The sequence below is a fragment of the Ranitomeya variabilis genome, chromosome 2 (assembly GCF_051348905.1).
Source record: "Ranitomeya variabilis isolate aRanVar5 chromosome 2, aRanVar5.hap1, whole genome shotgun sequence".
Lineage (NCBI taxonomy): Eukaryota > Metazoa > Chordata > Amphibia > Anura > Dendrobatidae > Ranitomeya > Ranitomeya variabilis.
Window position 1 is genome coordinate 966,442,823 of NC_135233.1, and position 22,914 is coordinate 966,465,736.

At 39.0% G+C, this 22,914-nt stretch overlaps 1 long non-coding RNA gene across 1 annotated transcript in view; it reads left to right on the forward strand.

Moving 5' to 3' along the window:
• The first annotated feature begins 3,978 nt into the window (after window positions 1–3,978).
• Window positions 3,979–22,914, forward strand: part of LOC143810074 (uncharacterized) — a 31,080-nt gene continuing 12,144 nt past the window's right edge. The window contains exons 1-2 of the long non-coding RNA XR_013222645.1: window positions 3,979–4,169; window positions 16,164–16,870. This is a non-coding gene — a long non-coding RNA (uncharacterized LOC143810074). The remainder of the gene's footprint in view (window positions 4,170–16,163; window positions 16,871–22,914) is intronic.

A 22,914-nucleotide genomic window follows, 5' to 3' on the forward strand; every position in this document is an offset into this window, starting at 1 on the left:
GAGCTAACACAGTCTCTACGCTACTTTAACCCATGCAGATGAGCTACATTCTGTGTGTGCGTTTCTGAAATGCAGATTAAGCACAAATCATGATTACTTAAGTTCAAAACTGGTAGATATCGAGTATAGCCATGACCTCAGAACTGGCAGCAACCAATGTCTACTGTTTGAAACGTGGCCAGATGTTCTTCATGGAAGAAGAGAGGCCAAAAAGCCATACCTTCAACATTTAAACAAGGCCAAGCACCTCAGCTATGCAAAACATAATAGTTGTAGTGCAGGAAAATGCCATCAGGTGAACTGGACTTATGAAATTTGAAATATTGACTATAATTTAAGGCAGTTTGAAATCAGTACAATAATGAGTATCTATAAGCAACAGTGAAGAATGGTGGATGTTCCTTGCAAGTGTTGAGCTGCAATTTAGAAAATATAGTTGAGGATTTGGTCAACATTGTTGCTGTATTCTATGCTGATAAATACAGACAGATACTTGTCCATCATAAAATTACACCAAGAAAGCTTATGATTGGCTTCAAATTTATTTCTCAGCAGAACAACCACCGAAACATGCAGCCAATATCATCAGCATAAAGAAGAATAAGGAGCCCTGTAAGAGATTACATCGCCCCACAGAGCCTTGATTTCATTACCATTGAATCTGTTTGTAATTAAATAAGGAGATAGAAATATTTGCTCAATCTTACATCCACAGAAGATCTGTGGTTGGCTCTCTAAGATGTTTGCAGCAATCTCCCTGCTGAGTTCCATCAAAACAATATTCATATGCACTTAAAGGGAATATGTTGCTAGGTTTTTCTATGTAATCTGAGAGCGCCATAATGTAGGAGCAGTGTCCTTGATTCCAGTAATGTGTCACTTACTAGGCTGTGTGTTGCTGTTTCAATACAATTAATGTTGTATTAGCAGGAGATTATCATTACAGGAGAACCCTGGCACCTTCAAGGTAGTCTAACTCCGCCCCAACACTGATTAGCAGCTCTCTGTCACTATACAAAGTACACAGAAAGCTGTGGTGTGGGCTAGGTTATATACAACGCGACAACTGAGCTCTCCTATCTCTCCTATATCTGAAACAGAGAAAACTGTGACTCTATCACAACTACTGCACCCGGAATTTATCTAGTGATAAATTGCTGGAATCAAAATTTCTGCCCCAAGCTCATGCTGCTGTCAGATTGGAGAGGGAAAACCTGCTAACAGAGTCTCTTTAAAATAATCAATGCTATTTTGAAGGCAAAGGGTGGCCAGTGGCCACACCACATATTGATTTGATTCAGATTTCTCTTTTGTTCACACTTTGCATTTTGTTAATTGATAAAGATATATTATTAACACTTCCATTTTTTAAAGCATTCTTACTTTGCAGAATTTTTTCCACCCCTGCCTAAAACTTTTGCAAAGTACCGTAGATTTATTCATTTCAGGGACATTTATCATGAGAGGAATCTTTGTAGTCAGTTCTGCTTCTGACTGCATTGTGAATATTTCTTTGTAAAACTTATGTAAATGTTCTTTTGATCATTTCTGATATTTTTTTTTTAGAAATTTGGAACATCTTAAGATGTAAGACTTCTGTCCAGTACGGATTATCTACTTATTACATTTCTCATCTGCTCAGTTGATTTTGGCGACATTTTGCTCAACATATTAAAAAGCTGTCAAAGACGTCATAAATATAAACTAGCCTTTCAAAGACGTCATAAATATAAACTAGCCTTTCAAAGACGTCATAAATATAAACTAGCCTTTTTTGACAACCTCGTAATAACAATGATGGGCTTGATATGAAGTTCTTTGAAAATGTTGCTTTACTTTTATAAATTTGTCTAAAAACTAATAATAACACAAAGGGGCCAGAAATCTGGAGTAATACTAATTTTAATGTAAAAGACAAATAGCAACTTTTGATGTTTTTTCACCAGTTTTGCTAACTTTTTGAAAAGGGGAGGTATCTCATCAAAACGGGCCAGGGCCCAAGGCTGCTCAATGAAGCCATTATAAGTTTTGCTACAAATGTAGCGTAAATTAGAACAGAAATATTCTCCAGTCCATAACTGGAGTGAAGTTCTGTTGGCGCAAGCAGTTTAGAGGGGATTTGGTGCTTCTTAGTTCAGTGTGCCCTTAAACAAGACCACTTTACAAGATTCAATATAGATTAACACCAAGTGGTAAAATAAAATGTAACCTTTAACTAATACTAATACAGCTTTACACACAATTATAAAAAATTCCCATTCCCCTAGGGTCATAAAGTGCACTGTCAGAAATGAAAATCCACTAGAGGGTGAACCACAGCAGAGTGAATCGTATACCCAGTGGATATAAACAAGGTATATTCAGTTCTGTCTCAACATCAAATATAATAACCCGTCTTTTTAACATAATTCCTCAGGGGAAACTGTGCGGCTGGTGAATCCATCCCAACACCATGCCTGCACCCTCGTGTCACCAGTCATTTAAATCCGACCATCTGCACAGCAACCTTGGCAACTAATGGCTTTAATCCACACTTAAAGCATGTCCTTGTCATTGTGATGTCACTTCCCTAGGGGAATATTTTATAATTGTGTTTAAAGTTTTCATAGCATGCTATGTGAAAGATGCTACCCTTTTAACTATGCAATCTGTTTCTCCTTGACCAAACATTAATCGCTCTAACTCATTTTAACTCATATGTAAGTGAGGCTAAAGTGCTCTTGGTATGATCAGAGCACTTCCCAGGCATCTGCCTCCCTGACTACACAGCCAGTGAGCTGTCAAACACAGGAAGGTGGGACTGGGAAAGAATTAGAGGATGGAGGAGGCAAAGGCTTGGAAAATTCTTAGATCACGCCCAAAGCTCTTCAGCCTCAATTGCATATGAATTAAAAAAGCTATTTTTTTTCCCATCAGGAAGCAACAAATTGAATGACTAAAGGTCTTGATGACTGTATCTTTCACATAGCAACATGATCATATTAACAGTAGATTGTGCTGATAGATTCCCTTTAATTTCCCTACAGTCCCACCATAGGAGATTTGACGCATTGGTAGAAATTAGTGCTGGCCTGGGCTCTCGACTGGATTTCCCTTTTTCACATAATATGAAAGTTCCCTATAGACCTAGTGCATATGCATTATAGTATGAATGTGGTAAGCAAAGTATGCAATCATGAGCCAAAGGATGGAGCTTATATACAATAACTGTAGACCTTGTAGTCTTTCTTGACTTTAGCATGATTAAATCAATATAAACCATCTATTTTCTTATTTTAGAAAATATAACTAATACAAACATGAATTATTTAGTTACTTTTGGAAAACTGTAAAATACGGCGCTAAATATTGCTCACCAAACGCAAAAATGGTCCATTCTTCTACTACTTTATAGGTGCAAAGGAAAACATAATTGACTTGAATGGCCTTACATATAACATTACCTCACTTCACATTTACAGATAATTATTTCTTATTTGTCATCCCATGACAATAATTTTATATTGTTTAGATGGTTGTAATCTCCCAGTGAATGGCCTCTGTGTAATATTCTGACCATTTTTGAACCCTTGAACCATCAGAAGGAAGGGCGTCTAAGATGCTGCCATCTGAACCATGTTAAGAGGCGAGGAATAGCTTTCTTTTAATGACACGCCTTTCTCCTTAACAGTTGGTGGGAGATTAAAATAATCTAGGTGGATAAAATACGTTAAAGTCTGCTCGCTCTCCTGCTAATAAAGAAGATGCCTGTTCTTTAAGTTTACATTTGCACGTAGTTTGCATCAAACCCCCCAAAATATCATGTGCTTAGCCATTATTTTTTTATGAATACCATCTCGACGTGAAGCCTGCTCTTGACCCCCCTTAATGTAATGTCCACCCTGTTTAGTCATCAGGTGCTGACATTCTGAGTTACAGCCATATTAATTGCTTGATAAAAGCTATAATCCCTTCTCTTTGAAGCCCTAGGCTGATTTTTAGGCAGCACTTCAAAAGCTGCTCACAACTAAAGAGGCAAATTTCCTACTGCACAGAACAGTAGAATTTATCCTATCTACATCACACACATTTGTGTGTTCAGCAAATAGTGTAACATTGCTCTCTGACGGGACCCGCATTGTGCTGTTTATAATATGTGATCTCATCTGGAGATGATTATTCACATTCAGGTAAGATCTCTTTTGCTTTCCCCATCTTTGATGCTTAACTCATACATACTGTTCCATATGTAACTGTACACCCATATTTTACTCGCAACGTCCAATTCGTTGGATTCTTTACGTTGAAATATTTGTGCACCGCCCTGTATAATATTTTATGTTTTCTTAGACAAATACCTGGCAGGGCATTAAACATTAATGTTGAGTAATTCCTGGGCCGTCCGGTTGGGCAACTGTTGCAGGTTGAAAAAAATCTAAGTCTCCAGCGACCCAGTCCTGACAGCTTCATATATTCAGCCTACATAATTAATTTTTAACCGTCTACATAAAATATTTCACGTATTAGGCACTGTCTGTTTGTGGGTCTGTTCACTGTTGTGCCTTACTCATAAGAGTATTTGCCAAATGTTTCCAGCACGAGGTAGGAAGGAAAAGTGAAAAATGATTGAGATCAGAGGGGTGGTTTTCATCCAGTCCAATGAGACCGTGTTCCCTTCCACCAGCCAGAATTTTAAAAGCCATATCAGGATTTGGGTACTGTTCATTTACATCAGTACAAGGCCATCATGCATCTTTCCAAAAAACAGCCAGCTCCGCGTGAAGCATTAAAGAACATCTCCAGACAAAGGGCAAATTTTAATTTTGCCTTTATTCCTTATGATGATAAAGCTAGAGGTCCATGGGCATTTTCTAAATCCCATCTATGTCATGCTAGATAGAAAACAAGTGAGCTCGATCTCACAGAGTCCTTTTATTCTACCTTAAATGTTTATTTAAAGCGGCGCTCCCGGCTGAACATTCCTGCCCGTATCTTCTTTCTTACGTAAAGGTCATGACTTGTAATAGCTGAAATAAATATACACAACCTCGGAGAATCCTTTGCCATCAGTGCGCTTGTTAGCATCCTACAAGGTAGAGAAAGACTGCAAAAGGCACCAGCGTCTTGACTCGAATATAATGCCCAGCATTTGTTTTTAGAAAAATTAATTTAACAAAACCACATTCAAAGGCCATATGAGATTTATTTCAATAGACCCAACTGCAAGAATAAGAACCTAGAATTTATGTGCCAAGAATAGCACCGATCGTTTAGTCAGAGCTAATAAAAATATAAACACCAGGCTATCCAGCATTAGGCTGCTGTTAGGCAATGCCGGGAGAATTCATGAGCAACAGCGCCCTCTACATGCACAAGGCTTAATAATTAATAAAATCTGCAGAATTCTAAGTGTTTGCATGTGTTTCACAGGTAAAACAAACACACATGGGGCTTGTCATGATGCAACTGCACTTTGAACTAATGTTTCTCATCAGTTAGAGACTACTAACAGCCAAATCTAACACATGGATGTAACCGGCTTTTTTTTCTTCCCTATGTATATAACATGTACAAATTAAATCTCTGATATGTAGTTCTAAACAGCATTGAAAAGAATAAGTAAAGATGTGTCTATTGGAATCATATTTTAGAGACGCAGAGATCCGCATAGACTTTTGCACAATTCTTTTTTACTAAACATTTGTGTAATTAGGTGTCGTAATCAGGAACCGTCTTCTGTGTCGTTGTGCATGTCTACGAGGCGGAGCATGAAAAATATTTCAGGGATCAAAACAGATTTGTTTTTATCTCGCTCAAAATAGCATTCTAAGGCATTATTGTATGCAAGAGTTAAATCAGCATTTCATTGTCAATTGTTCCATCCTTCAATTATCCGCCTAACCACTACTTTTTAATGAATCCTGACCAATGGTTACTAGTTAAGCGTTTTACTGATAATTACAGTTTATCAATGCTCACTACATTTCAAAGTGCATTCACAAAGAAACTTGAATCAATTTTAGCCCACTGTGTCGTGTCTAAATCCTGCTGAAGACCAGATAATGGGAATCTTAGATGTTTCACTTGCACACATAATTGAAAGTTGCATCCAGACACTCACACACACACACATATATATATACATATATATATATATATATATATATATATATATATATATATATAGCATTTTTTTAATTACAGGAAGCTTCAAGATAAGAGATTACTCTAATTTCCTAGACATAAACAAAATTGCAAAAAATAAAACAAAAGGCCATGCCATAGTGAGCAGAAAAAATAAAAAAGACATTTATCGTCAACATATATTTTATTTTACATATTACAAAATATTAGTTTTATTTACATTTTGAGATATATGTATATATATATATATATATATATATATATATATATATATATATATTACAGCTAAACAATTATACGGTTGTTCTACTTTCTCCATTATTTTGCACAGGACGTACTCGTAGGATATTTACACCCATTCTTAAACATTATACATATATATATATTTATATTATTATAGTATATATTGTATATATATATTATTTATATATAAAAAATATACTGCCTATATATATATATGTATATAAACACACACACACACACACTTACCACAAGTGTATATACATATATATATATATATATATATATATATATATATATATACATATATATGTATATATATATATATACATATATATGTATATATACAGAAAGAGCGAGAGAGTATTTAAGGTTTTGATTACATTTTTGCTAACTAAGTGATCTTTCTTAACCTGTTTTATCTACAGTAGCATAATAGCATTTATAATAACGTGTTTTATTTCCTTTTTAAAGAACCAGTGATCTAAATAAATATGATGAAGGCAACATTTCATCTCTCGGCACCCGCAGAGTCAGATATTATATTTGTCATCTAATCCCCCCTATTAATATCGGGCAGAAATTTCAATCAATATTAACTTGTTAATGTTTGGCTCTTCCATCTCTGAATCTTCAGCCATGGTCGTGACAGGGTTAAACCATACAGTGCAATGTTAGGACAATACAGCAGCAGTTCCATATATCACTTTGTTCATCTGAAGAGCAAATTAAAGTAGTGAAAGACTAGTGAACATCATTGTTTCCCCTGCTCTTTGCTTGTGACTGCTGTAATCATCAAGGCTGATTTACAAATGCAGCCTTAAAGGTTTCTCAGCTTCCTGCAGTGTAGGAGACTGTTACTTTGGCACTCACACTCATGCCTTTGTAATCACCACTCAAAAAAAAAAAAAATCCTGTGCCCTGGTACTTCCAATTCCCAGTCTCTTGATTGAACACCTCATTCTGTGCTAACAAGGTGTCCAAGGTTTGTGAACGCCGACCGCAGTCAGAAAATTGTTAATGGTTTTGCTCATTAAAAGTTGCTCGACTAGTTTTGGTAATTTGGTTACTCTGTAAATTGCAGTTTGATTTTTTTTCCTTGTTTTCCAATTGGTAGAAATGATAAAATTAAAGACTATTCGAAGCCAGACAGAGAGCAACAGCACGTAGTTTATATGATCATTGTAGTATTCTTCATGGGATATATGTGTGCATGATATGAGAAAAATATAGTAAAATAAGAACTCGCTTGTCATTTGGATGAGTGAATATTAGTAGTAAGAAAATAGATCTAGAGAAAATAATATGAAATAAAAATACAGATTATATTTATAAAATAACTGTTTCTTCCATTGAAAGATTGAGCATTTTTAACTAGTGAAATAATATTATCATTACTCAAAGAATCTAGATTTTCATTGTGATTATCATTCTAATTAATTCAGAGAAACATCTATAAAAAATATTTGCCTTTGTAAAATTATTTATTATAGCATTGTGATTAAAAATTGTAGTAATTTCTATTGTAATACCTATTAATACATTTTTCATATTATAATATTTTGGGTAAAGTTCATCACAACATTATAAAACCCCATCATTGTCGTAGCACATTGCGCTTGTATTTCACAGATTGTCCAATATCATTTAATGACATTTAGACTGGAATATTGCATTTTACCTATTTATTTCTATCTGAACTTCACAAACATGGGAAAATGAGCTGCTATGATGGGCCGAACCACGAGGTGCTCAGCGAAGCAAACAGGCGAGGCGATATCAATCTATAACATCAAACACCTTTCCAATCAAAGTGTCAAATAATCTATTGTATCACTTGCAACTTCATAGCATGAAATACAAAAGCTCTGATTGTTAATATGATTTTAGGATTAGCGAGAAATTCCACAGGCAGAAACATAATCTGCGTTCTACTGTATAATACGCCTAATGCGCAAATTGTGTTCCAGCATGGTTACATCATACGTCGTAGCTCACCGTCTGTAATGGGAGCAAACATTAAGCTTTTCATGTTGGGAACATGTTAACTGCTTAAACTGTAATATACGCATATTGCTATTTTATCTATCTATCTATCTATCTATCTATCTATCTATCTATCTATCTATCTATCTATCAATCATCTATCTATTATCTTTCTAGCCATTATCTATCTATTTATCCATTATCTATCTATCTATCTATTTATCTACCTATCTATCTATCCATTATCAATCTATCAACTATCTATCTATCTATCTATCTATCTATCTATCTATCTATCTACCTATTGATTATTTTTCTATCATCTATCTATCTATCATCTATCTATTATCTATTATCTATTATCTTTCTATCCATTATCTATCTATTTATCCATTATTTATCTATCTATCTATCTATCTATTTAGCCATTATCTATCCTCTATCTATCTATCTATCTATCTATCTATCTATCTATCTATCTATCTATCTATCTATCTATCTATCTATTATCCATCTCTCTATCTATCTGTTATCTATCTATCTATCTATCTATCTATCTATCTATCTCATATCTATCTATCTATCTATTATCTATCTATCTATCTATCTATCTGTTATCTATATATCTATCTATATATCTATCTATCTATCTATCTATCTATATCATATCTATCTATCTATCTATCTATCTATCTATCTATCTATCTATCTATCTATTATCTATCTATCTGTTATCTATCTATCTATCTATCTATCTATCTATCTCATATCTATCTATCTATCTATCTATCTATCTATCTATCTATCTATCTATTATCTATCTATCTGTTATCTATCTATCTATCTATCTATCTATCTATCTATCTATCTATCTATCTCATATCTATCTATCCCCTATAATTCTTAACTTACAAAAATAACTTTCATAAGTGATAAAATATCTAATGGACAGTTCTAAAAAGGGACAAGGAGGTCATGATTTTTCACTATGAAATATAAGAAAGTGGGCATTATATAATATGGACTCTCTGTCTCTCTATTTATATATATGTAATCTTCAAAGTAATAATCTTCACGTTTTATAAATTTTCGCTATAGTAATGATTATTGCAGTACAAATATATATATGATATATATATATACAGTAGTTAACATTTGACTATTATTTCTTTTTTATATGCAGTAGCTTTTGTTAATTTTGTAGTATTTGAATTAAAATGACGACTATACAGTAAAATTACTTGCAGCATCTTAAACAAGATCTTGAGCGTCACAGAAATCGATCTCTAGTTTAATACCTTTTTCTGAATAGTAGAGCAGAGGAGTGAATAAGTTGCTGATTTCTGCCTCAGTGAACGCCAGCCATGCTGATGTGCAGCAGCGTTTCGAGCCTTTGCAGCATAATGTGATCTTAATTTGCTTTGTATTCAAGATTAAAATAATTGCATAGAGGACACATTTATTTTACCGATCTATGTATGCGCGGATGACATGTATAACCTGCATCTGTATAATACCTAGAATGTTTAAAGAGGATCTGCAATAATTTCATTAAGTAGCACATACATTATTGGGAATTTGCAATGAATTACTTGAAAACTTTCAATAAATTTAAATAGAAAATATTAATTAGACTTCTGTGTCATAAATACTGAGCACATTTAGGTTGCAGACACCGAAGATTAATGTTAAAACTGGAAACAAAGGCATGTGAGAAAATAATGTTACAGCTTTTATTAATATGCAAGTTAAACTTTAATTCTCTCATGAAAAATTAAAAAAAGGAGAATATTTTAATATGTTATTTATATTTTATAAAGTATTTATGAACATTCCTAACTTCCTTACAATCTTTATAAATGTATTTTATATTGTTATCCAGTTCAGTACCAGCTGCTGGCAGGTGCAGATCAGCCTGGAGTTTAGCTGTGCCATAGCAATAGTAACTTATGGAGAGGGGGGATCAAAGGGGTCCATATTTTAGCAGATCAATCACTGCATTTGGATATGTTGTACCAGGCACAACAAAGATATTGGTCAAGTATATCTTTGTTTCACTTGGCCCAGAGCAGTGGAGTTTGGTTCTGATTGATAACTGGGTTTCAGTAAAACTTTGCAATGCGCTTGCTTAAATGTTTATGGAAAAAAACAATTATTAGGTTTGGTTTCATCATATTTGTGCTCAATTTAAAGAAAGACATACCGTTTTAAGTAAAAGATTCGTAGGCTAAGAAATGAGCAATACAAAGGTAAAGGAAAACTAAAAAAGTACTACTGTAATAAAAGCTTAATAAAGAGAAAATAGCAGCAAAGTAAAGGTAGAAGAGAAACACAATTAAAAAATCCGTCCCACAAAGATTTTTTTTTTTACAAAATCTGTGTGTGTGTGCATGCACTGTAGTGATGTTTATTAACATAGTCACCTACCGCCACCTTCTCCAGGATCCAGCGCCGTTCTGCTCCTCTTCTCAGTGACGTCACTTCACTTCAGACTAGCCGGGTCACTCTATGCTCTACGTGTGAGCCTGAAGTCTCTTTTACAATATAAGTCTATGGGGCCTCATTCTGACACTCCATAGCTTACATTTTGAAAGCGATTTGTGAGACATGCAGAGCTCAGTGTGACCCGTATAGTCTGAAGAGTGGTGATGTCACAGAGAAGAGGAGAATGGTGCTGGATCTCAGAGAAGTTAGCGTTAGGTAGGTGCATTAATCCGCTGTCACTACACTACATGCACATATACACAGATTTAGTAAAACAAAATCTTCATATGATAGATAGATAGATAATTAGATAGATAGATACCATAGATAGATAGATATGAGATAAATAGATAGATAGATAATATATAACATAAAAAGCCAAAAGTGGAATAGCGCAACAAAATACAAAATGGGTGCACAAGCCTTCTCAGCAATTCATCCAATACTTGCCGAAGTCCATAACATGCAAAAAGGGAGGCAGCAATCCAAAAATTTCCAAATAGAAAGTGGGCTTATTTCAAACCAACATGTTGTGGCAACGTTACTGCTCACAATGAGCCTTTCTTAAGCTTGAGGAACGATCATTGTGAGCTGAAACGTCACCATGCCATGTTGATTTGAAATAAATCAACTTTGTATTTGGAAATTGTTGGAGTTCTGCCTTACTTTTTTCATGTTAATGTATTACATAAATAGATAGATAATAGATAGATACATAGATAGATGCAGTGAGGAAAATAAGTGTCTGATCCCTTGCTGATTTTGTAAGTTTGCCCACTGACAAATACATGAACAATCTATAATTTTAAGAGTAGGTTAATTTTAACATTGAGAGACAGAATATCAAAAATAAAATCACATTGTATAAATTATATAAATTTATTTGCATTTTGTAGTGAGAAATAAGTATTTGATCCCCTACCAACCATTAAGAGTTCCGGCTCCTACAGACCAGTAAAGGTACCTTCACACTGAACAACTTAACAACGATAACGATAGCGATCCGTGACGTTGCAGCGTCCTGGATAGCGATATCGTTGTGTTTGACACGCAACAGCGATCAGGATCCTGCTGTGACATCGTTGGTCGGAGCTACAAGGCCAGCACCTTATTTCATCGCTGGATCACCCGCTGACATCGCTGAGTCGGTGTGTGTGACGCAGATTCAGCGATGTCTTCACTGGTAACCAGGGTAAACATCGGGTTACTAAGCGCAGGGCCGTGCTTAGTAACCCGATATTTACCCTGGTTACCATTGTAAATGTAAAAAAACCCAAACACTACATACTTACATTCCGGTGTCTGTCGCGTCCCCCGGCGTCCGCTTCCCTGCACTGTGTCAGCGCTGGCTGGCTGTAAAGCAGGGCACAGTGGTGACGTCACCGCTCTGCTTTAGGGCCGGCGCTTACACAGTGCAGGGAAGCGGACGCCGGGGGACCCGACAGACACCGGAATGTAAGTATGTAGTGTTTTTTTTTTTTTTTACATTTACAATGGTAACCAGGGTAAATATCGGGTTACTAAGCGCGGCCCTGCGCTTAGTAACCCAATGTTTACCCTGGTTACCTGGGGACTTCGGCATCGTTGGTCGCTGGAGAGCTGTCTGTGTGACAGCTCTCCAGCGACCACACAACGACGAAACAGTGATGCTGCAGTGATCGGTAGGGTTGAGCGACCTTAGCTTTTTTAGGATCGAGGTGGGTTTTGTGAAACCCGACCTTCTCGGATGTCGGATCGTATGGAATCGGCCGATTCTACTGTAAAGTCGGGTTCCGGACCCGGAACACGAAACCCAATGTATGTCAATGAAATTATTTTTTTTATTCTCTCTCTCTCTCTCTCTCTCTCTCTCTCTCTCTCTCTCTCTCTCCTCCGTGCAAGGCATATGTTATTTTTTGACTCCGGAAATTACTACGTCCGAAAACGTAACATAGCACTATGATGCCGCAGGAGCCGGAACCTATGTCATCACGCTGCCCACAATTAATTGGCTCAAAAAAATGGCGGGGAAGGCGTCATTCGAAACGTGACTTTGGCGCCAAGTTCGCGTTCCACGTGGCCGACCCACACTGGGATCGGATCGGGTTTCATGAGACGCCGACTTTGCCAAAAGTCGGCGACTTATGAAAATGAACGACCCGTTTCGCTCAACCCTAGTGATCGGCATCGTTGTCTATATCGCTGCAGCGTCGCTTAATGTGACAGTACCTTTAGACGCTCCTAATCAACTCGTTATCTGCATTAAAGACAGCTGTCTTACATAGTCACCTTTATAATAGACTCCTGTCCATAAATTCAATTAATCAGTCAGACTCTAACCTCTAAAACATGGGCAAGAGCAAAGAGCTTTATAAAGAAGTCTAGGACAATATCATAGACTTGCAGAAAGCTGGAATGGGCTACAAAACCATAAGTAAGATGCTGGGTGAGAAGGAGACAACTTTTGATGCAATAGTGAGAAAATGGAAGAAACTGTCATTCGACATCGATCTGGGGCACCATGCAAAATCTCACCTCGTGGGGTGAAACGGGGGAAACTTGCAAATGATTTCAGGGTAGCTGGGACCACAGTCACCAAGAAAACCATTGGTAACACATTACGCCGTAAAAGTTTAAAATCCTACAGTGCCCGCAAGGTCCCCCTGCTCTAGAAGGCACATGTGCAGGCACTTCTAAAGTTTGCCAATGAACACTTGGATGATTCTGTGAGTGATTGGGAAAAGGTGCTGTGGTCAAATGAGACAAAAATTGAGGTCTTTGGCATTAACTCAACTCACCGTGTTTGGAGGAAGAGAAATGCTGCCTATGACCCAAAGAACACTGTCCCCACTGTCAAGCATGGAGGTGGAAACATTATGTTTTGGGGGTGTTTCTCTGCTAAGGGCACAGGACTGCTTCACTGCATCAATGGGAGAATGGATGGAACCATGTACCGTAAAATCCTGAGTGACAACCTCCTTCTCTCCGCCAGGATATTAAAAATGGGTAATGGCTGGGTCTTCCAGCAAGACAGTGACCCAAAATATACAGCCAAGACAACAAAGGAGTGACTCAAAAAGAAGCAGAATAAGGTCATGAACTGGTGTAGCCAGTCTCCAGACCTTAATCCCATAGAAAACCTATGGAGGGAGTTGAAGCTCCAAGTTGCCAAGGGACAGCCTCAAAATCTTATTGATTTAGAGATGATCTGCAAAGAGGAGTAGACCAAATTTCCTCCTGACGTGCGCAAACCTCATCATCAACTACAAAATCATCTGACTGCTATGCTTGCCAGCAAATGTTTTGACACCAAATATTAACCCCTTAACCCCTGGAACTTTTTTTTTCATTTTCCAGAGCCATCATTTTTTTTATTTTTCCGTCAATATGGCCATGTTAGAGCTGATTTTTTGTGGAATGAGTTGTACTTTGGAATGGTACCATTGGTTTTACCATTTCGTGTAACAGAAAACGGGAAAAACATTCCAAGTGCGAGGAAATTGCAAAAAAAGGGCAATCCCACACATGTTTTTTGTTTGGCTTTTTTGCTAATTTCACTAAATGCTAAAATTGATGTGCCATTATTATTTTCCAGGTCATTACAAGTTTCTGATACTCGTAGCGTCTCCATTTTTCATGGTCTGGTGAGGGCTTATTTTTTGCGTGCCGAGCTGACATTTTTATTTATATCACTTTTGTGCAGATAAGTTCTTTTGCTCACCCGTTATTGCATTTTAATGCAATGTTGCGGTGACCAAAAAAACGTAATTTTGGCGTTTTGATTTTTTTCTCACTACGCCATTTAGAGATCACGTTAATACTCTTTTTATTGATAGATCGGGCATTTCTGAAGGCGGCAATACCAAATATGTGTAGGTTTTATTTATTTTATTGTTTTATTTTGATTGGGGCGAAAGGGGGGTGATTTGAACTTTTATATTTTTTAATTTTTTTATATTTTGAAACTATTTTTTTAAATTTTGGCATGCTTCAATAGCCTGGGAGGTTAGAAGCATATCCACTACTCGATCGCCTCTGCTACATAGAGGTGATACACAGATCATTCATATGCAGCAGAATTACAGGCTTGCTATGAGCGCCGACCAAAGGGTGGCACTCATAGCAATCTGCCATCAACACCCATAAAGGTCTCGAGGAGATCTCTGGTTGTGATGGCAATGCACCGATGATCCCTGATCATGTGACGGGGTCAGCGGTGCCCGTACTTCCGCCACGTGGCCGGCAGCGCTTGTTAAATGCCGCTGTCAGAGTTTGACAGGGGCATTTAACTAGTTAATGGGTGCAGGTGGATCACGATTCTGCTTGCGCCCATTGCAGGCACATGTCAGCTGTTGAAAACAACTGACATGTTGCGGCTTTGAGGTGGGCTCACCGCTGGAGCACACCTCAAAGCGGGGGATACTGCCAGCTGACGTACTATTCCATCAGCTGGCTGAAAGGGGTTAAGTCATGTTTGCCAGAGGGATCAAATACTTATTTCTCACTGCAAAATGCAAACAAATTTATATAATTTATAAAATGTGATTTTCTGGATTTTATTTTTCATATTCTATCTCTCAATGTTAAAATTAACCTACTCTTAAAATTATAGACTGTTAATATCTTTGTCAGTGGGCAAACTTACAAAATCAGCAAGGGATCAAATACTTATTTCCCCCACTGTAGAAAGATAGATACATAGATATGAGATAGATAGATGTGCTTAAAGTATCCTCAATTTATAAGTATATTCTATATATTAGTAATTCAATTTAAATATCCCATGTTCAATATTTGCTTATATCTTATCACTTACAATGCTGTGCTGTATTAATTGGATTGCAGAAATTTGATAGATAATCGATTGGCAAAGAAAGAAAGAAAGATGAAAAATTGACTATTACAATGTTTTAGCTCCAGCAATGAGCCTTTCTCAGATGAAGATACTGTAGACTTCCCTAAGGTGGTGAGTTTGGAATGTTTAATTTTGCCTGTTCATAGAAGATTCCAGAGCAGATCTGCAGCACATGAGAAGTCTTCTGCATAAAGTAAAACAAAGAACAAGGAAAAGTGATAAAAAGAGATGAAGCATGACAGAAACTTTGTAGTGACTTGCAGAGAGCAGAAATCAGCAAAAGGAAAACTATCCTGTTGCAACATTCATGATGGATTTTCTGACATATAAAAGTAAAATACAAGAAAGAGGTGTGAATGTCAATCAAAAACATGCAATATGTTATCTAGTTGTGAAAATGGTAATACACTAAATTTTGTTGTTACTTGAAATATGTAGTCTGTGATATCACTGCTTATACACAGGAGATTGCCATAAACATATTTAATTCTTATAGGTATGGGTGACAAGCTGCTAGCAATCACGGACAATGGTTCATCTTACAGTGGATATTGATATACCTATAACGACACATATGAGTTCTCTCTAGTGGCCTCCGTCTATCTTCTTGACATTCAATTATTACTTGAACAACATATATTTTTGTAGCATTCTTTTGGAGTAATGGCTTCTTCCTCGCAGAGTGGCCTTTCAGCCCATGTTGATACAGTACTTGTTTCACTGTGGATATTGCCACAGTCTTACCAGCTTCCACCAACATCTTCACAAGGTCGTTTGCTTTTTTCCTTGGGTTGATATGCACATGTCAGACCAAAGCATGTTCATCTCTGGGTCACAGAACCCATCTCCTTCCAAAGCGGTATGATGGCTGGATATTCCCATCTTGTTCATACTTGCGTATAATTGTTTATACTGATGAACGAGGCACCCTCAGGTATCTTTAAATAGTACCCAAGGATGAGCCAGACTTGTGCAAGTCAACAATTCTCTTATTAATATCTTGGCTGATTTCTTTAGACTTTCCCATGATGCTACACAAGGAAGCAGTGTGTTTCAGGTGTGGATTAAAATACATCCAAAGATGTGTCTCTAATTGACTCTGATGAAGCCAAAAAACCTATCAGAAGATTCCAAATGACATGATCATATGGGCAGTCCAGAAAAGCATAGTAATCTTCGTGTTCGTAAACTTTTGACTTTGCGGTAAGTAAAAAAATGCCTTAAAACATTCTCTATCATTATTCTGGCATTTGGCAAATATTAATAATTATGGTAATCCTAATTTACATAAACAGGATTCTGATTTCCTGTCCCATACTGAGAAAAACATGAATATGTGTCTTTTTATATAGTGCATGGTTTCAATTGTACCTCATAATACCTAAAGCATAAACAAATGATTGTTCAAGGTAACCTGTCAGCAAGATCAACCCCACTAAATTGTTTACATAGACATGTAGTTGAGTGAAAGATAAATGCATTAGTACCCTTATATCCATTGGTACGATTATTTCTTCTATCAATTGCGTGATTTCAGAGAAATTCATGATTTTCACGCTATTTAAAGGAGACATTAAGTGCTTTGCTATGTCTGGAGCACTGTTGTGAAATTGGATTTTGGGCTCCCCCGGTGGCCACTGGTGGAATTGAACTGGTGTGCATCATCCCCTCTGTTCACCTGTTTCCATCAGGATGTGGGAGTCGCTATTTAACCTTGCTCCTCTGTCACTTCCATGCCGGTCAACATTGTAATCAGAAGCCTTTCTGTGCATGTTCCTGCTGCTAGACAACTCCCAGCTAAGTTGGACTTTAGTCCTCGTTTGTTTTTGCATTTTGTTCCAGTTCACAGCTGTAGTTTCGTTTCTGTGTCTGGAAAGCTCTTGTGATCTGAAATTGCCACTCTGATGTTATGAGTTAATACTAGAGTCTTAAAGTAATTTCAGGATGGCGTTTTGATAGGGTTTTCAGCTGACCATGAAAGTGCCCTTTCTGTCTTCCTGCTATCTAGTAAGCGGACCTCAATTTTGCTAAACCTATTTTCATACTACGTTTGTCATTTCATCTAAAATCACCGCCAATATATGTGGGGGCCTCTGTCTGCCTATCGGGGAAATTTCTCTAGAGGTGAGCCAGGACTATATTTTCCTCTGCCAGGATTAGTTAGTCCTCCGGCCGGCGCTGGGCGTCTAGGGATAAAAAACGTAGGCAACGCTACCCGGCTACTGTTAGTTGTGCGGCAGGTTTAGTTCATGGTCAGTTTAGTTTCCATCCTTCCAAGAGCTAGTACTTATGTTTGCTGGGCTATGTTCTCTTGCCATTGAGAACCATAGCAGTTTGACCGGCCCCAAAGGGTTAAATTAATTGACAGAGAAAGGAGAGAAAAGAGAAGTCTGCTGAAGATTTTTTTTTTTTTTTTCCCTTCCCTTCAGTTCTGAGTGTGCTTGTAATTGAATCTCTTGCTAGTCTGCCTATATTGCAGCCTTTCTCTCTCTCTCTCTCCTTCTAATCCTGGAATGGCTCTGTGTTCACCTGTTTAAAATGGATATTCAGAGTTTAGCTGCAGGTTTGAATAATCTCACCACGAAAGTTCAAAATTTACAAGATTTTGTTGTTCATGTTCCTATATCTGAACCTAGAATTCCTTTGCCTGAATTTTTCTCGGGGAATAGATCTTGCTTTCAAAATTTCAAAAATAATTGCAAGTTGTTTTTGTCCCTGAAATCTCGCTCTGCTGGAGATCCTGCTCAGCAGGTCTGGATTGTGATTTCCTTGCTCCGGGGCGACCCTCAGGATTGGGCTTTTGCATTGGCTCCAGGGGATCCTGCGTTGCTCAATGTGGATGCGTTTTTTCTGGCCTTGGGGTTGCTTTATGAGGAACCTCAGTTAGAGCTTCAGGCGGAAAAGGCCTTGATGTCCCTATCTCAGGGGCAAGACGAAGCTGAAATATACTGCCAGAAATTCCGTAAATGGGCTGTGCTTACTCAGTGGAATGAGTGCGCCCTGGCGGCGAATTTCAGAGAGGGTCTCTCTGATGCCATTAAGGATGTTATGGTGGGGTTCCCTGTGCCTGCGGGTCTGAATGAGTCCATGACAATGGCTATCCAGATCGATAGGCGTCTGCGGGAGCGCAAACCTGTGCACCATTTGGCGGTGTCTACTGAGAAGACGCCAGAGAATATGCAATGTGATAGAATTCTGTCCAGAAGTGAACGGCAGAATTTAAGACGAAAAAATGGGTTGTGCTTCTATTGCGGTGATTCAACTCATGTTATATCAGCATGCTCTAAGCGTACTAAGAAGCTTGATAAGTCTGTTTCAATTGGCACTTTACAGTCTAAGTTTATTCTATCTGTGACCCTGATTTGTTCTTTATCATCTATTACCGCGGATGCCTATGTCGACTCTGGCGCCGCTTTGAGTCTTATGGATTGGTCCTTTGCCAAACACTGTGGGTATGATTTGGAGCCTCTTGAAACTCCTATACCCCTGAAGGGGATTGACTCCACCCCATTGGCTAGTAATAAACCACAATACTGGACACAAGTAACTATGCGGATTAATCCGGATCATCAGGAGATTATTCGCTTTCTTGTGCTGTATAACCTACATGATGTGTTGGTGCTTGGATTGCCATGGCTGCAATCTCATAACCCAGTCCTTGACTGGAAAGCTATGTCTGTGTTAAGCTGGGGATGTAAGGGGACGCATGGGGACGTACCTGTGGTTTCCATTTCATCATCTATTCCCTCTGAGATTCCTGAATTCTTGACTGAATATCGTGACGTTTTTGAAGAACCTAAGCTTGGTTCATTACCTCCGCACCGGGAGTGCGATTGTGCCATAGATTTGATTCCGGGTAGTAAATACCCTAAGGGTCGTTTATTTAATCTGTCTGTGCCTGAACATGCTGCTATGCGAGAATATATAAAGGAGTCCTTGGAAAAGGGACATATTCGTCCTTCGTCATCTCCCTTAGGAGCCGTTTTTTTCTTTGTGGCTAAGAAAGATGGCTCTTTGAGGCCGTGTATTGATTATCGGCTTTTGAATAAAATCACGGTTAAATATCAATATCCGTTGCCACTGCTGACTGATTTGTTTGCTCGCATAAAGGGGGCCAAGTGGTTCTCTAAGATAGATCTCCGTGGGGCGTATAATTTGGTGCGAATTAAGCAGGGGGATGAGTGGAAGACCACATTTAATACGCCCGAGGGCCACTTTGAGTATTTGGTGATGCCTTTTGGTCTTTCAAATGCCCCTTCAGTCTTTCAGTCCTTTATGCATGACATTTTCCGTGATTATTTGGATAAATTTATGATTGTGTATCTGGATGATATTTTGATTTTTTTCGGATGACTGGGACTCTCATGTCCAGCAGGTCAGGAGGGTTTTTCAGGTTTTGCGGTCTAATTCCTTGTGTGTGAAGGGTTCTAAGTGCGTTTTTGGGGTTCAAAAGATTTCCTTTTTGGGATATATTTTTTCCCCCTCTTCCATCGAGATGGATCCTGTCAAGGTTCAGGCTATTTGTGATTGGACGCAACCTTCTTCTCTTAAGAGTCTTCAGAAATTTTTGGGCTTTGCTAACTTTTATCGTCGATTTATTGCTGGTTTTTCTGATGTTGTTAAACCATTGACTGATTTGACTAAGAAGGGTGCTGATGTTGCTGATTGGTCCCCTGCTGCTGTGGAGGCCTTTCGGGAGCTTAAGCGCCGCTGTTCTTCCGCCCCTGTGTTGCGTCAGCCTGATGTTGCTCTTCCTTTTTAGGTTGAGGTCGACGCTTCTGAAATCGGAGCTGGGGCGGTTTTGTCACAGAGAAGTTCCGATTGTTCCGTGATGAGACCTTGTGCCTTTTTCTCGCGTAAATTTTCGCCCGCCGAGTGGAATTATGATGTTGGGAATCGGGAGCTTTTGGCCATGAAGTGGGCTTTTGAGGAGTGGCGTCATTGGCTTGAGGGGGCTAGACATCAGGTGGTGGTATTGACTGACCACAAAAATCTAATTTATCTTGAGTCCGCCAGACGCCTGAATCCTAGACAGGCGCGCTGGTCGTTGTTTTTCTCTCGGTTTAATTTTGTGGTGTCCTACCTGCCGGGTTCTAAGAATGTTAAGGCGGATGCCCTTTCTAGGAGTTTTGAGCCTGACTCCCCTGGTAACTCTGAACCTACAGGTATCCTTAAGGATGGAGTGATATTGTCTGCCGTTTCTCCAGACCTGCGGCGGGCCTTGCAGGAGTTTCAGGATAGACCTGATCGTTGCCCACCTGGTAGACTGTTTGTTCCTGATGATTGGACCAGTAAAGTCATTTCTGAGGTTCATTCTTCTGCGTTGACAGGTCATCCTGGAATCTTTGGTACCAGCGATTTGGTGGCAAGGTCCTTCTGGTGGCCTTCCCTGTCTCGAGATGTGCGAGGCTTTGTGCAGTCTTGTGACGTTTGTGCTCGGGCCAAGCCTTGTTGTTCTCGGGCTAGTGGATTGTTGTTGCCCTTGACTATCCCGAAGAGGCCCTGGACACACATCTCGATGGATTTTATTTCGGATCTTCCTGTTTCTCAGAAGATGTCTGTCATCTGGGTGGTGTGTGACCGTTTCTCTAAGATGGTCCATTTGGTTCCCCTGCCTAAGTTGCCTTCTTCTTCCGAGTTGGTTCCTCTGTTTTTTCAAAATGTGGTCCGTTTGCATGGTATTCCGGAGAATATCGTTTCTGACAGAGGAACCAAATTCGTGTCTAGATTTTGGCGAGCATTCTGTGCTAGGATGGGCATAGATTTGTCTTTCTCGTCTGCTTTCCATCCTCAGACTAATGGCCAGACCGAGCGGACGAATCAGACCTTGGAGACATATTTGAGGTGTTTTGTGTCTGCAGATCAGGATGATTGGGTTGCTTTTTTGCCTTTAGCGGAGTTTGCCCTCAATAATCGGGCCAGCTCTGCCACCTTGGTGTCTCCTTTTTTCTGTAATTCGGGGTTTCATCCTCGATTTTCTTCTGGTCAGGTGGAATCTTCGGATTGTCCTGGAGTGGATGCTGTGGTGGAGAGGTTGCATCAGATTTGGGGGCAGGTAGTGGACAATTTGAAGTTGTCCCAGGAGAAGACTCAGCTTTTTGCCAACCGCCGGCGTCGGGTTGGTCCTCGGCTTTGTGTTGGGGACTTGGTGTGGTTGTCTTCTTGTTTTGTCCCTATGAGGGTTTCTTCTCCTAAGTTTAAGCCTCGGTTCATCAGCCCGTACAAGATATTGGAGATTCTTAACCCTGTGTCCTTCCGTTTGGACCTCCCTGCATCCTTTTCTATTCATAATGTTTTTCATCGGTCATTGTTGCGCAGGTATGAGGTACCGGTTGTGCCTTCCGTTGAGCCTCCTGCTCCGGTGTTGGTTGAGGGCGAGTTGGAGTACGTTGTGGAAAAAATCTTGGACTCCCGGGTTTCCAGACGGAAACTCCAGTATCTGGTCAAATGGAAGGGATACGGTCAGGAGGATAATTCTTGGGTGACTGCCTCTGATGTTCATGCCTCCGATCTGGTCCGTGCCTTTCATAGGGCTCATCCTGATCGCCCTGGTGGTTCTGGTGAGGGTTCGGTGCCCCCTCCTTGAGGGGGGGTACTGTTGTGAAATTGGATTTTGGGCTCCCCCGGTGGCCACTGGTGGAATTGAACTGGTGTGCATCATCCCCTCTGTTCACCTGTTTCCATCAGGATGTGGGAGTCGCTATTTAACCTTGCTCCTCTGTCACTTCCATGCCGGTCAACATTGTAATCAGAAGCCTTTCTGTGCATGTTCCTGCTGCTAGACAACTCCCAGCTAAGTTGGACTTTAGTCCTCGTTTGTTTTTGCATTTTGTTCCAGTTCACAGCTGTAGTTTCGTTTCTGTGTCTGGAAAGCTCTTGTGATCTGAAATTGCCACTCTGATGTTATGAGTTAATACTAGAGTCTTAAAGTAATTTCAGGATGGCGTTTTGATAGGGTTTTCAGCTGACCATGAAAGTGCCCTTTCTGTCTTCCTGCTATCTAGTAAGCGGACCTCAATTTTGCTAAACCTATTTTCATACTACGTTTGTCATTTCATCTAAAATCACCGCCAATATATGTGGGGGCCTCTGTCTGCCTATCGGGGAAATTTCTCTAGAGGTGAGCCAGGACTATATTTTCCTCTGCCAGGATTAGTTAGTCCTCCGGCCGGCGCTGGGCGTCTAGGGATAAAAAACGTAGGCAACGCTACCCGGCTACTGTTAGTTGTGCGGCAGGTTTAGTTCAT